This window comes from Dermacentor andersoni, chromosome 5 (genome assembly GCF_023375885.2).
Source record: "Dermacentor andersoni chromosome 5, qqDerAnde1_hic_scaffold, whole genome shotgun sequence".
In the NCBI taxonomy this organism is placed as follows: domain Eukaryota; kingdom Metazoa; phylum Arthropoda; class Arachnida; order Ixodida; family Ixodidae; genus Dermacentor; species Dermacentor andersoni.
The window spans coordinates 129,995,487-130,006,712 of NC_092818.1; the positions used below are offsets into that span (position 1 = coordinate 129,995,487).

The 11,226-nt window shown below is 46.0% G+C and overlaps 1 protein-coding gene and 1 long non-coding RNA gene across 3 annotated transcripts in view; one reads left to right on the plus strand and one right to left on the minus strand.

Annotated features, from left to right (window-relative positions):
* The window catches only part of LOC126531155 (uncharacterized), a 77,586-nt gene that overhangs the window by 35,899 nt on the left and 30,461 nt on the right, over nt 1-11,226 (plus strand). The gene's annotated exons all lie outside the window — the stretch shown is intronic.
* Nucleotides 1-11,226, minus strand: part of LOC126531153 (uncharacterized) — a 55,862-nt gene that overhangs the window by 21,427 nt on the left and 23,209 nt on the right. The window lies entirely within an intron of this gene.

The window sequence follows — 11,226 nt, forward strand, 5'->3', positions numbered from 1 at the left end:
CTTGCCTGTGGTGGACACGAATTTATGAGGCGTTACGCAGTGTGGCGGAAGCGCGGATTTCTTGAGTTGCTCGCGCTTATATAGTTACGGTTTTGTCTGTTTACCGACTTCCTTGAAATGAATAGCACTTTCACTCACGAAAAGGCAGTAAGCTCTTTTGTTCCTTGTCTCCTCGCAAAGGTCACAAAGAAGTCTGTCCGTGCGAGAAGGGAAAATAAAGCACACTATCGAAGACCGTGCTGGCAAGAATTTATTTATGGCCGCCTATATCCTTAATTTATAGCTTGCTCTGTTCCTTCCTCGACTTTCGTGAATGCGTTCCCCCTTCGCATCTCGCGTTTATAGCACCCACCTTGCATGCGCAATCTCTTGCACTCTTTTGCAAAGGTGTACGTGCGCGCGCGAACGTTTTTGTGTTTTACCTGTCCGTTCATTTCACACATGAGGCACCGTAAGGTAACCTTAATAGTGCGGAACAGGTGTCTCAATTTTCCGACAAACCAGGAAAGGTTCTGAAGACCCATACGTCAAAAGAAAACGCGGCATTAAACCAAGCACATCATGAGAAACCGCTTTGTTTACGCGGGATTTCAACACAGAACACGCGGTCTCACAACCGTCTCGGATATTATCACGTAAATATGAAAAAAATTAGAGTACCGCCGGTGATCTTGTATCTCTGTTCATAGAAATGAACATCAAATAAATAAACAAGTAGTATAACTGCCGCATCCCCAAGAAAAGGCTTCAGCTCCGAGTGCTTACACGAATTCTGCTTCTGTATGATAGCGTGATCAATCCGTCTGTACTATGCCTACTGACGTTCAAAGACGTTTGCCGTACCACAAGAGCTACCTTAAGTGCGAAGTCCAGTGGACAGGCTCGTGATGCCTTCTGTGTGAAACATTCCCGATGACTTGCAAGACGTTATACATGACGGTAATTGTTACTAGTCTGACTGTCAGTCTCAGTCGGGTAGATTATAATATAATACCGCGACTCGACACCGGAGGTGCAACACAGACTCGGCCCATGGAGCAGCATCATTCGCGCGAGGTGCTCTACAAACGCGAAAGTGAAGGTGCTTCCCCGTGGGTATACCAAACATGCCGTTTGGTGCAATCTGTACTCGTATCATATTTCTCAATCAGCAGCTCGAGCGGCGTGCAGGCCGTCGGCCTTGCTGTCATTCATAGCTTCTCGTTAACCTCGGAATCTCTGTCTATGAAAAGGAAACATTTTCACCCACCCAAGAGGTGCGTCAAGCTACGAAGGAAACTGTGTAACTTCATGTTATTCATGTGTGGATGGCAATACCTTCCTTTAATGAAACTTCCCTACCTTGAGGGCTGCCGCAGAACTTATTTGTCATCTCTGTCAGTCTTGGCGATTCTTGCGATGAGGAGTCGCTGAGAAATTGTAGAATTGTGTAACGCTGTGCAGACGCCTTAAATGTGAACCTCCTACCTAGTTTTATTTTCTTCTTTCTTTCTTCATTATTTTTTATGGGGGCGAGGGGGTATCTGTCTCTCTTTCTACCCAATTTGCTACCCATTTTCCTCCATCCAAGCACAAGCTAGGAAATCGCAACTATCACCTGGCTAATCACTGCCTCCTTTCCTCTTTCTGTCTTCCTTTTTTTTTCTCTCTGTCTAAAGAATTTCTGAAACGCAGTTAAAAGAATCTGACAGGCAATGTAATTGAACGAAGCGGCCCCTCCTTGTGAGGCGTCGTTGCTCTGCCACTTTCCCAGGCAAAGATGCGATTTCAAGCGGAGGCAAGGATAAGACTACTGGGGGACGGCGGAAAAAGGGCAGTGTGGTCAATAACCTCGTAGTGGCAGCGACTAAAAGGTGACTGCTGCTCAGTTTACCGAGAACAAAATATTGTTCCTGTTTTCTGCTTGAAATCCCTGCCTGCTCCTTGCATTGCTTTGCTGATACGGCAGCTGTACTTCTGCTCCGTCTCCCTCCCTCCCATTTTCACCCGCCTACACACACCACGAGAAACCCACTGGAGGCCAGCGGCACCGTGAAATGTTTGCTCTTCGCTCGTTTTTCATTTCACATACTCAAGAATAGGAAATGCACGACGTAGCGCGCGCGGGTGTGCCGACGCATGCGCCTGGTCGCGCAGAGGCAGGCATTCCTTGGCGCGCATTCCTCTCTCGACAAACGTAGACAGGCGTCCGGTCGGCGTTGCGTTATAACAGGTTGCGCCGGCAGCCGAGCGGAGAGACACCGCCGTGAACAACTCCGTCGGCGGGCTCTGAAGGAACCCAAACGAGTGACGGGTCCGGCCGGCCCAGTCCGGTTTGGTTTGGTCTCTCACCGGTGTCGCCGGCCGCGCTTCTCTCCAGCGTCAATTCTCCGCCGGGTTCCAGAGTAAAAAGCGAGGTAAAAGAGAGGGGGGAAGAGGAACAGCCCCTCCCTTTTTACGGAGTAGATTTAGTTTGTCCTGTGCTGGGATAATTAATTGCATGCAACCTAAGAAGAAAGACGCACGCGGGACACGCACATTTCCAGCTTGTTTCCCGTGTTTGTACGCGGATATATACTCTGCTACGTCTTTAGAGTAGCGCCACCGCATATTTATTATGTATCATCGGCGTTCCGGTTACTTCTGTGCTTGAATGCATGAAACAGCGTCTTCTTTAAAAGGTAAATGGAACAAAAGTGAATTTTTACCGCAACTTTGACGGTGCATATGTCGAAATTGGTGTCATCCTCAAAATTAATTCCAAGTCGATATGCCTTGTAAGCTCACTAGCTAGAATTCGGAAATTACAATACGCGTTGTGAATTGTGATATCTGCAAGAAGTAACCTTTTAAAATTTGGTGTAGCTAATAAAAAAAAAAAAACATCCTACATACTGCACGCAATATAACAAACAATGCGCAGAATTAACCGAAATACCTCGGATGAAAGACAGTAAAGAAAATAGATCAATAGTTTTCGGTTTCCCGTCACAATTTGCCGCAAATATTGTAATAAATCCTCGGACGCACTTAAACATTTGCGTGTGCATCAGCCGTAGTGTGACCCCCATTATCAGCGAACTTCATCTTGGCACAGGTCGAGTTCTCCCCGGGCGACGCACAATATATTCGCTTCGTATATGTAGCACCTCTAAGGGGAAAAACAACATACATTTAGTAATAGTATGCGAAGACACAATAGTTAAACTTCTAACTTTATACTTTCGGTTGGCAGGCAAGCAGTGACTGGGACTAAACTGTAAGCAGTTTGCTGAATGAACGTGGCAGTGGTGACAGCAACGAGCGCGATCGTATAGGTCGTGGAGGACAATTACGTGGATATCATGCTCTTTCCTACATGCAGAAGCGTCATCGTACATTCTAGGTTACCTTGAGATAACTGTTGAAATTCGACAAGATACAGTAATCGGTTCTCATGCGCATACTCTTAAAGCACAGGTCGATTTTCCTACTTGTGGCTTAGGGGCGTTGAGAATGGTAATATTTGAAACAGAGTCGAATACGGGAACCGAATAAGGCCAAAGCGAATTGAACCGAATATCGAACATTTTCGTATAATGAACAGCCTTTTTTTACCATTGATACAAAACAAAGTGAATATCTCATCCTTCGCTACATTAAGCAAGTTTCTGACATTATGTCCCTTACTTTGAATGATGCATTAACGAAACTTCTAATGGAGCATTACGACAAAATGAGAAGGATTATTTGGAGCGTGCGTGGTCGTGCAGAGTGAAGTGTTAAAGGGCAGTCTTGCGAGCCTGTCACCAAATGTGTAAGCCTTCTAGACTAAGTATGTTTTCGAGACTAGAACGGAAATGCACGTGACTGCAGAGATTGCACAGAGAGAGAGAGAAAAAAAAAAGCTTTTTCTCGAGTTGGAATAGTCGCTGCAGATATACGTGTGTGTGGTGCCACCTATACATCACATAATGATGCAATATTGAGCTTATTCAGATTCAATCGCAGGAAAACACACAGTTGCAACATGATAAATAGTACCAAACAACACCCATCGCCGAACGGGATGTATGAGCGATATCTGAGTGCAAATAATTTCGGTTTTGCTAGAAAAACTTGGATCACTCGGCGACGCAGCGTACTCTACATAACTTCCTGTTATATTTATGTCCACTCGGGTAGGGGTGAAGTTTGGGTTATCTATGCTGAAATTTCACGCTTCATCGTGCACTGTGGGCAACGCGAATTGTTTGAAAACTATTCGAAAGCTGTTCGCGTTTGCGGATAACATAATCATTGATTGGTTATTGGAAAGCTTGGAATATTCGCATGTTCATAGGCTGTATCATTCGAAATGTTGGAACACCGTGTTATCGCGAACGCATCTCGCGCGATAATATAAACGTGATGAAGCATGTTGCGTTTAATCTGACGGAAACGCTTACACAACATTGCCCACCCTCAAAAGAGATATGCTAATTAGTTTTTTTCAATCAAAAACAGATAAAATATATATCATGAACCCTGGTGCATTATTTGTGCGCGTATATCTGCCCAGACTATCATGCATCATACGACCCAGCTTTCCTTCAGGCAGATATTAATATTAGGGCGTAAAGCTGTTTTGGGGCACTTTAAGAAAATAAATAAGAATAAATAAGGAGAGTTCTTATGGTTGTAGTGCATTTATGACCAATTACAAGTTGCTCTTAAGTTGGCATCATTCTGTGCGTTGGGGTTCCGTAGGTCACGATATAACGCGTACAGAGCGTAATGACCAATTTTATAGCTTCAAGGCACGCTAATTTCTCTCTTATTTTAGCTTCCCTTTCCGCTCTTACCCCCGTATTCAGAAATGCATCTTAACTTGAAGCCCATGCTTGACTTCATATAAATGACACATCGTGGGAACGTGCCCAAGACGCTCATTGCGTCTTGCATCCTTTGATGCGTTCACGGCAGGCGTCATTTAAATCAAGTCGAGCGTGGGCTTCAAGTTAAGATGCACTTCTGAATACGGGGGTTAGTCGCCGCCGGCACAAGGTAGCTAGTTGATCTTTAATATGGCTAACCTCCCTGTCTTTCCCTCTTTTCTTCTCATCTCTCACTTTCTCTCTTCATGTCACCCGCGCAGGTTTCCAGACTATCAAGAAAGAGCTGCATCGCCCGGCTCTTCTTTTTTCTTCTTTTACCGTGCAGGACTAAGACTGAAGAATACGCATGAAAAAAATAAGAAGGAAAGAATAACGAACAGTGCTATACAGAAGGTTTTAGTTATGTCCTTTTGTTATGTACTACAAGTGCTTGCAAGTAAAATAAGACAATATCAAGCACAGTAAAAAAGGGTCGCCGTATGACGAACGCGCATCTTGCACAAGGTGCCTCGCATAATATTCAGCGCCGATACACGAACACTCGCCCTGCATGACGCTATGCGCACGCAAACTGCATCCACTGTTTTCTTGAACCTACAAGCGAGCTGCGGATAATCGAAAATTGAACAATGTAGCTTCTCTCGCTGACCAGTCAGAAAAAGCACGTAAATGAAATCAATAGGTGTACCTGTTCGATGTGACTAAAGAATGTATAGGAGGACCTAGAACGACCGGTTGTTTGTAAAAAAGATATCATAAAAAAATTTGCCTCAGCTCGTTAGGGCGTACGCAGCTCCGGGAACTAATGGAATGATGGGAATGAAGCACAAGGTGACTTTTATCGTCCTTATCTCCCTCTTCTTTTACCTATATATATCTTGAAGGTAATTTGTCACCACAAGGTCCTTGACTGGTTCGGCCAGCATATTGTGCCAAGATTTTTACTGGGCAATAGTTGATTTCATATAATTCCTCCATGCTACTGTGTTACGGCGCTCGGGTGTAATACTACCTCAATATTTAATGACGTACTTCTGTGGTAACATTAAGGGTATGTTTGTTGTGACAAAGCACATACATTGTAACAGTGCATGACGCCTAATTATACGACGATGGTACGTAGCTGTGGCCTCTTGGATCTACTCATTGATGCACAGATTGATTTCCTAGAAGCACTTAACGTGGACGCGCCGCTGCCTCACTTTCAGTGTAGCAACCATCCGCAGCAAACATTTTTTTGCAACTCTTCTGCCGCACCGCTTACTTGACGTGACGGCTTGAACGGGGGCGTTACGAATGGCAGAACTCGAAGACGCCCTTCGAATAGGAAGAACGGTATTTGCTTATTGAAAAGCATAGGATAGAAGCGTCACTGAGCAAGCATCTCTGAGAGAAAGAAGTTCGGCTAACGGGAGCTCGTTTCTTTGTATCATTCCGGCGGTCAATTCCAGGAGTTGCGATGATGTGTACGCTCCGGTATTTCCTAAGACACGAAGCGGCGCATACAGTTTGCAGCGCGCGCAGCTCGAACGTTCGGCTCCTTCGCCTTCAAGGCCAAGAGGCGTCTGGGAAGGGCGCGCCTTCTGCGGTCGTAGCCATGCGGCGCGCACATGTAAACGAGACGGACGTACACACTTCATGTGTAAGCAGCGGTTTGCTGGGCGACGAATTCGTGGACAGGCTCGGTATTTCTCACGGCGCCCCGTTATTTCCCAACACACACAGTGGAGGAAACAGTTCGCAGCTCGAACGTTCGGCTCCTTCGCCTTCAAGGCCAAGAGGCGTCTGGGAAGGGCACGCCTGCAGCGGTCGTAGCCATGTGGCAAACAAACGTAAACGAGACGTACCCACTTCATGTGTAAGCAGCGGTTTGCTGGGCGACGGACCTGTGGACAGGCTCGGTATTTCTCACGGAACGCATGCAGTATTCTCATTTTGTAGTCTGCGCTATTCTCGTGCAGCCCTCGACATTCATCCGCCACTCTCTGTGACAGGAGAATAACTGGACACACATAAACACGCATGCACGCACGGACGCGCGTGCTTGCATACAGAGAGAGACAGAGAGAGAGAAAGACGCGCGCATTAAATCTGTGACCACTATATACAGGTCCATTCTCCAAAAAGGAAAATGAAAGCTCTCGTTCTTACGCCCATGCTGTTTCGAAAACCACCAAAATGTGGTGCGGTTGTTTCTACCTGTAAGTTTAATTAATGAAACATTCATTTATGCGCATGCTGTACATACTACGAAGGAGGACGGTGGTGAATATTACAAAATGCAGCATTGCAAAAAAGCTCTTTTATTTCTACCTCCTGTCTTCATCTGTGCCACGACTTGCCGGTGTTCATGAGTCAGCTTCTATAGGTAAGCGCGATTACTACGCTGCGACCAGCAACTTCTCATTGTCTCGGCCTGTCCTAACGTTTTTCTTTCTTCTTTTTTTTTATGCAAGATAGCCGGCATAAGCAATCATAACGTGGTCACCGCCCAGAGAACTACTCACCGTATGACTGCGGTGGGCAAAAGAAAAAAAAGGAGAGAAGGGCGGGGATAGCGGGAAGCGCAATCGCTAGGCGACAATTTGGCTCTATTCCGCAACCACGGTTACACCGGCCAATTTCTCACCTCACGAAGCGCCAAAATCGTCGGAAAGGCAGCGCACGCGGTCAGTCACCGAAGGTGGCTGGCGCAGCAGCAAGACAACAGCGCTCGTCGTCGTGCTCGTCGTCGTCAAAATAAGCGGTCATAGGTGCGGTGCCCACGCGCGAGTGCACCTTTCCAGCTATTTCCAGAGTAGCGCTGCGTTGCAGCCCTTTCACCCCTCTTCTTTCTACACCTCCTCCTTTCCCGCTGTGCATCCGTTGCCGTAATAGTACGGGCTATTCCGTCGTCCGCGCAGTGCCGGGCGTCTGCCCTGCTCACACGGCGGGCAAAGGGATTGTGAAGCACGCACACGACGAGCCGGTCGCACAGCGGCCAGTCGCGCGGCGAAAGGCGCACTGCTAGTTCAAGGACGGCGCGAACTCGGGTTGTTGCCTTTCCGCGCTGTCGTCCAGTGGGGGACGCTGCGTGCCAGCTGTGAAAGAGCAACAGCGTCTTTCGCGAGAGAGGTTATTTAACGAAAGCCGAAGGGCATGCCGTTTGCTATTAAATCGACATTTCAGCGTGAACAGCCTCTGTAGTCACAGATCATGCAGTCACTGCGATTGTATATATTTGCAATTATGTGTCATGCTGTCGGTACGTAATGTGGGCTTGCTAAGGGCTTAGATGGTGCATACTTGCCACAGTGAGCGCCAACATGCACATGCACACACGCTGCAAGAGAAAATCAACAAGCAAGGTACAAGTGCTTGTAATCTGTGCGTTTATATTCTGCTGTATGCGTGCGTGCGTGCGTGCGTGCGCGCTTACTACGTCATGTAAAAGGCATTTAATGAAACATGTTGAGATTGTTTTTTGCCAATATTGCTATCTTGTCTAGTGCTGTTTTGTTATTCCTTTTAGTTTACGATTTTGTCATAGCGGGCTGTTCAGCGGCGAAGCTTTCTGTTGCAGTTAATAAACAAATCAGCGTGGTATTGCTACGTGCAAGACCAGCTGCATCACATGGCTGTGATTGAGATTATACTAAAGCTACATGAAAGAAAAAAACTTAATACACAGAATAAGTGTACTTCTCCCCTTCGCTGCACAACAGTGAAGACAGAAAAAAAAATACGTTGATATTGTTTTTCTTTGCGCTTGTTTCCGGAGGAGGTGCAGTCAAATGCCTTTATAACGAATTTTTCGGTACCTCCGAAATTCTTCGTTATACGAGGCGTCCATGCAGAGGCGTTGTACATATTACGCTGAAGACAGGCAATAAAGAATGCGTCTTCGTCCCATCTTTTGAGTTCTTCGTTCATGATTCAGTTAGACACCAACTAACTCAATTCAGAACTATTCTTCAAAATACATAATACAATTCGATTGATAGTTAACGCTTCAAATCGGACTAACGGGCTGTGAGAGACGCCTGAGTGGAGGGTTCCGAATTAATTCTTACTTCACTAAGGTATCTATTTGGGCCTCTTGGTATGCCATAAGTATGTGCAGTGTTGCACATAAAGGACACGAGCAAAAAAGAGAACGGCGGGACACGCAAGGCGCAAACTTACAATTTTATTTCTAAAAGAACATGACCCTTCTATATAGACTTGCAACAATTAACACGACGCATGTACAGAGAAATAGCTTTACACGCGGGTCCATCGACTCAAAAAATCTATCTCTTTTGCTGACAGTACAGTTGGACGCCTCACTGATGCACCTATCTCCTAATTTATAAATATTATGTGCTTCTATTATCAATCGAGTCATTTCATTTTCGCACCTTGCTATTGTGCACTAGTCGAATCTGTGTTTGCATCTGCAATCTCTGCAGTGAATGTTAACGAGCCACCTGTCTTATCTTTAACATTAGTCGCATGCTTACGTAGCCTGTCATTAATTCACTGACCTGACTGTCCTACGTGAAAGCGTTTACATGACAGTGGTGTACGGTAGACAGTGCCTTCATTGCACGCTGCATAATTGGTGCGGTGTTGCGTGTTGTTCCCTCCCTGTTATTCTCCCTGTTTATTCTCCCTGTTTTCTGTATCAGTCATTTTGCATAATTTTGCCAGTTTATCGGGAGCACACGTAAAAGTGTTGTTCTCTGCTACGTGGTTGAGTATGCGTGGTCGGAAAGTTGTTTTGCCGAAACGACGTCCGACGCCGGATGCGGGACGCCGACGCCGTATTCCCTGCGACACGGAGCTGCGACAAAGTGCAGTCACATGACAGGAAGTATACGCTTCCAGCCCGCCTGGTCCTCCAGCTAAACCCAATTAATAACAAGAAGAGTCAAGACCACATGCACATGTGTCAGAGGGCGTGTTAGTCGCGACTGGCGCAAGAAAGCATAAGCGTCTTCATGGCTTCCGTGAAGGGTGCTACTTTGAGATCGGCTTATACAATACCGCATAGCTTCCTGCAAAGTCTCAAGGCGGCCTCTAAGGAAGCCTGCCCCATCCCGAAGAGTCGGTGTTGCGGAGACTCCGCGTGACGTCGGCTCTTAGCCCTGCGGTCACGTACGATTGGACATGCATAGGATGTATAATTGACCAAAGCTATGCATTATGCTCTGCGCCTATATCAAGAGAGGGAGAAAAGGAAAGGCAAGGTGGTTTAACCAGGCTGCACCTGGTTTGCTACCCTACACTAGGGGGATGCGGGCAGAAATGGGAAAGGGATAGCAACAGATGCGCGCACACACACGTAGCAGCGTTGATCATGCAATCGAAGGTGGTCGCAGAGCTCAGATGATTTCCAAACAATGCAACACTGCTTTTGTGGCCCTTTGCGTGGATCACGGTAGAGTCCATGGTTCCAGTATTTCTTCTTCTATGAACGCTTTGTCGTCCAGAAGGTCTGTATAGGTTAGGATATGTTCTATGGTCAAACACAACTACAGAACATTGGTTGTGGTAGTGCGCTAGCCTAAAGAATGTTCGGCGTTGCCAAGCTGGAAAAAAAAAAAGAAAAATAAGCCTCCATCTCAAGAGGCAACCGTACACCTGGCATCGTACTCCCCACCATGGCATCCTGTGTGATGTACGCATATCGGCGCGCACATGTGCATACAGTAAAACCACGTATGTGTGGACATATAACCATACAAGCATATTATGACGGTGAAGGATAATGAGAACGACCACCACAGAAAGGACGATGCAATACAACGAACACTGGTTCGAGTTCTCTTCTGTCATAGTCAACGCTGTATGTATTAGAAATACATCCCGTGAATTGTTTTCGGGCGAATAGTGTTGTATCCGCGTAACGATATGAAGAACATTCGCACCGATAAATTCTCGACGTAAGAAAAAGATATATATACGTGCCGAGTTAACCTTGAACAAGAAAGCAGCATTTTGTCTGCTACTTTCACGGGCACTTTAAATCTTTGTTACACATTTCGAACGAGATTATCCTTTAATCTTTCCACATTTATTCCGATTTTCTTGCTTTTCCTCGTTAGATTGCAAATGCTTTAAGTTGAGGGCTAGCTCACTGCCTCATAAAGGTTTAGTGCCTCATATAAAACTCAGTGCCTATTGTTCACCATGAACACGTCGCTGACAGTTCCATAACGTGTAGGTGACTTGTTTGCAATATTTTAAGCTAATGTTCCTTATCTCGTCGCAGTTATGAAACAGGGCAGTGCTGTAAAATAACATTAATTAATCTTGTCTGCATAATAAACATTTCACGGTAAAAGTCCATTCGTGAAGGTTAGTGCAAAAGATATGACGACGTTCGGAGGCACGTCTGTTCTGAGTCATCCATACACATTCCAATTTT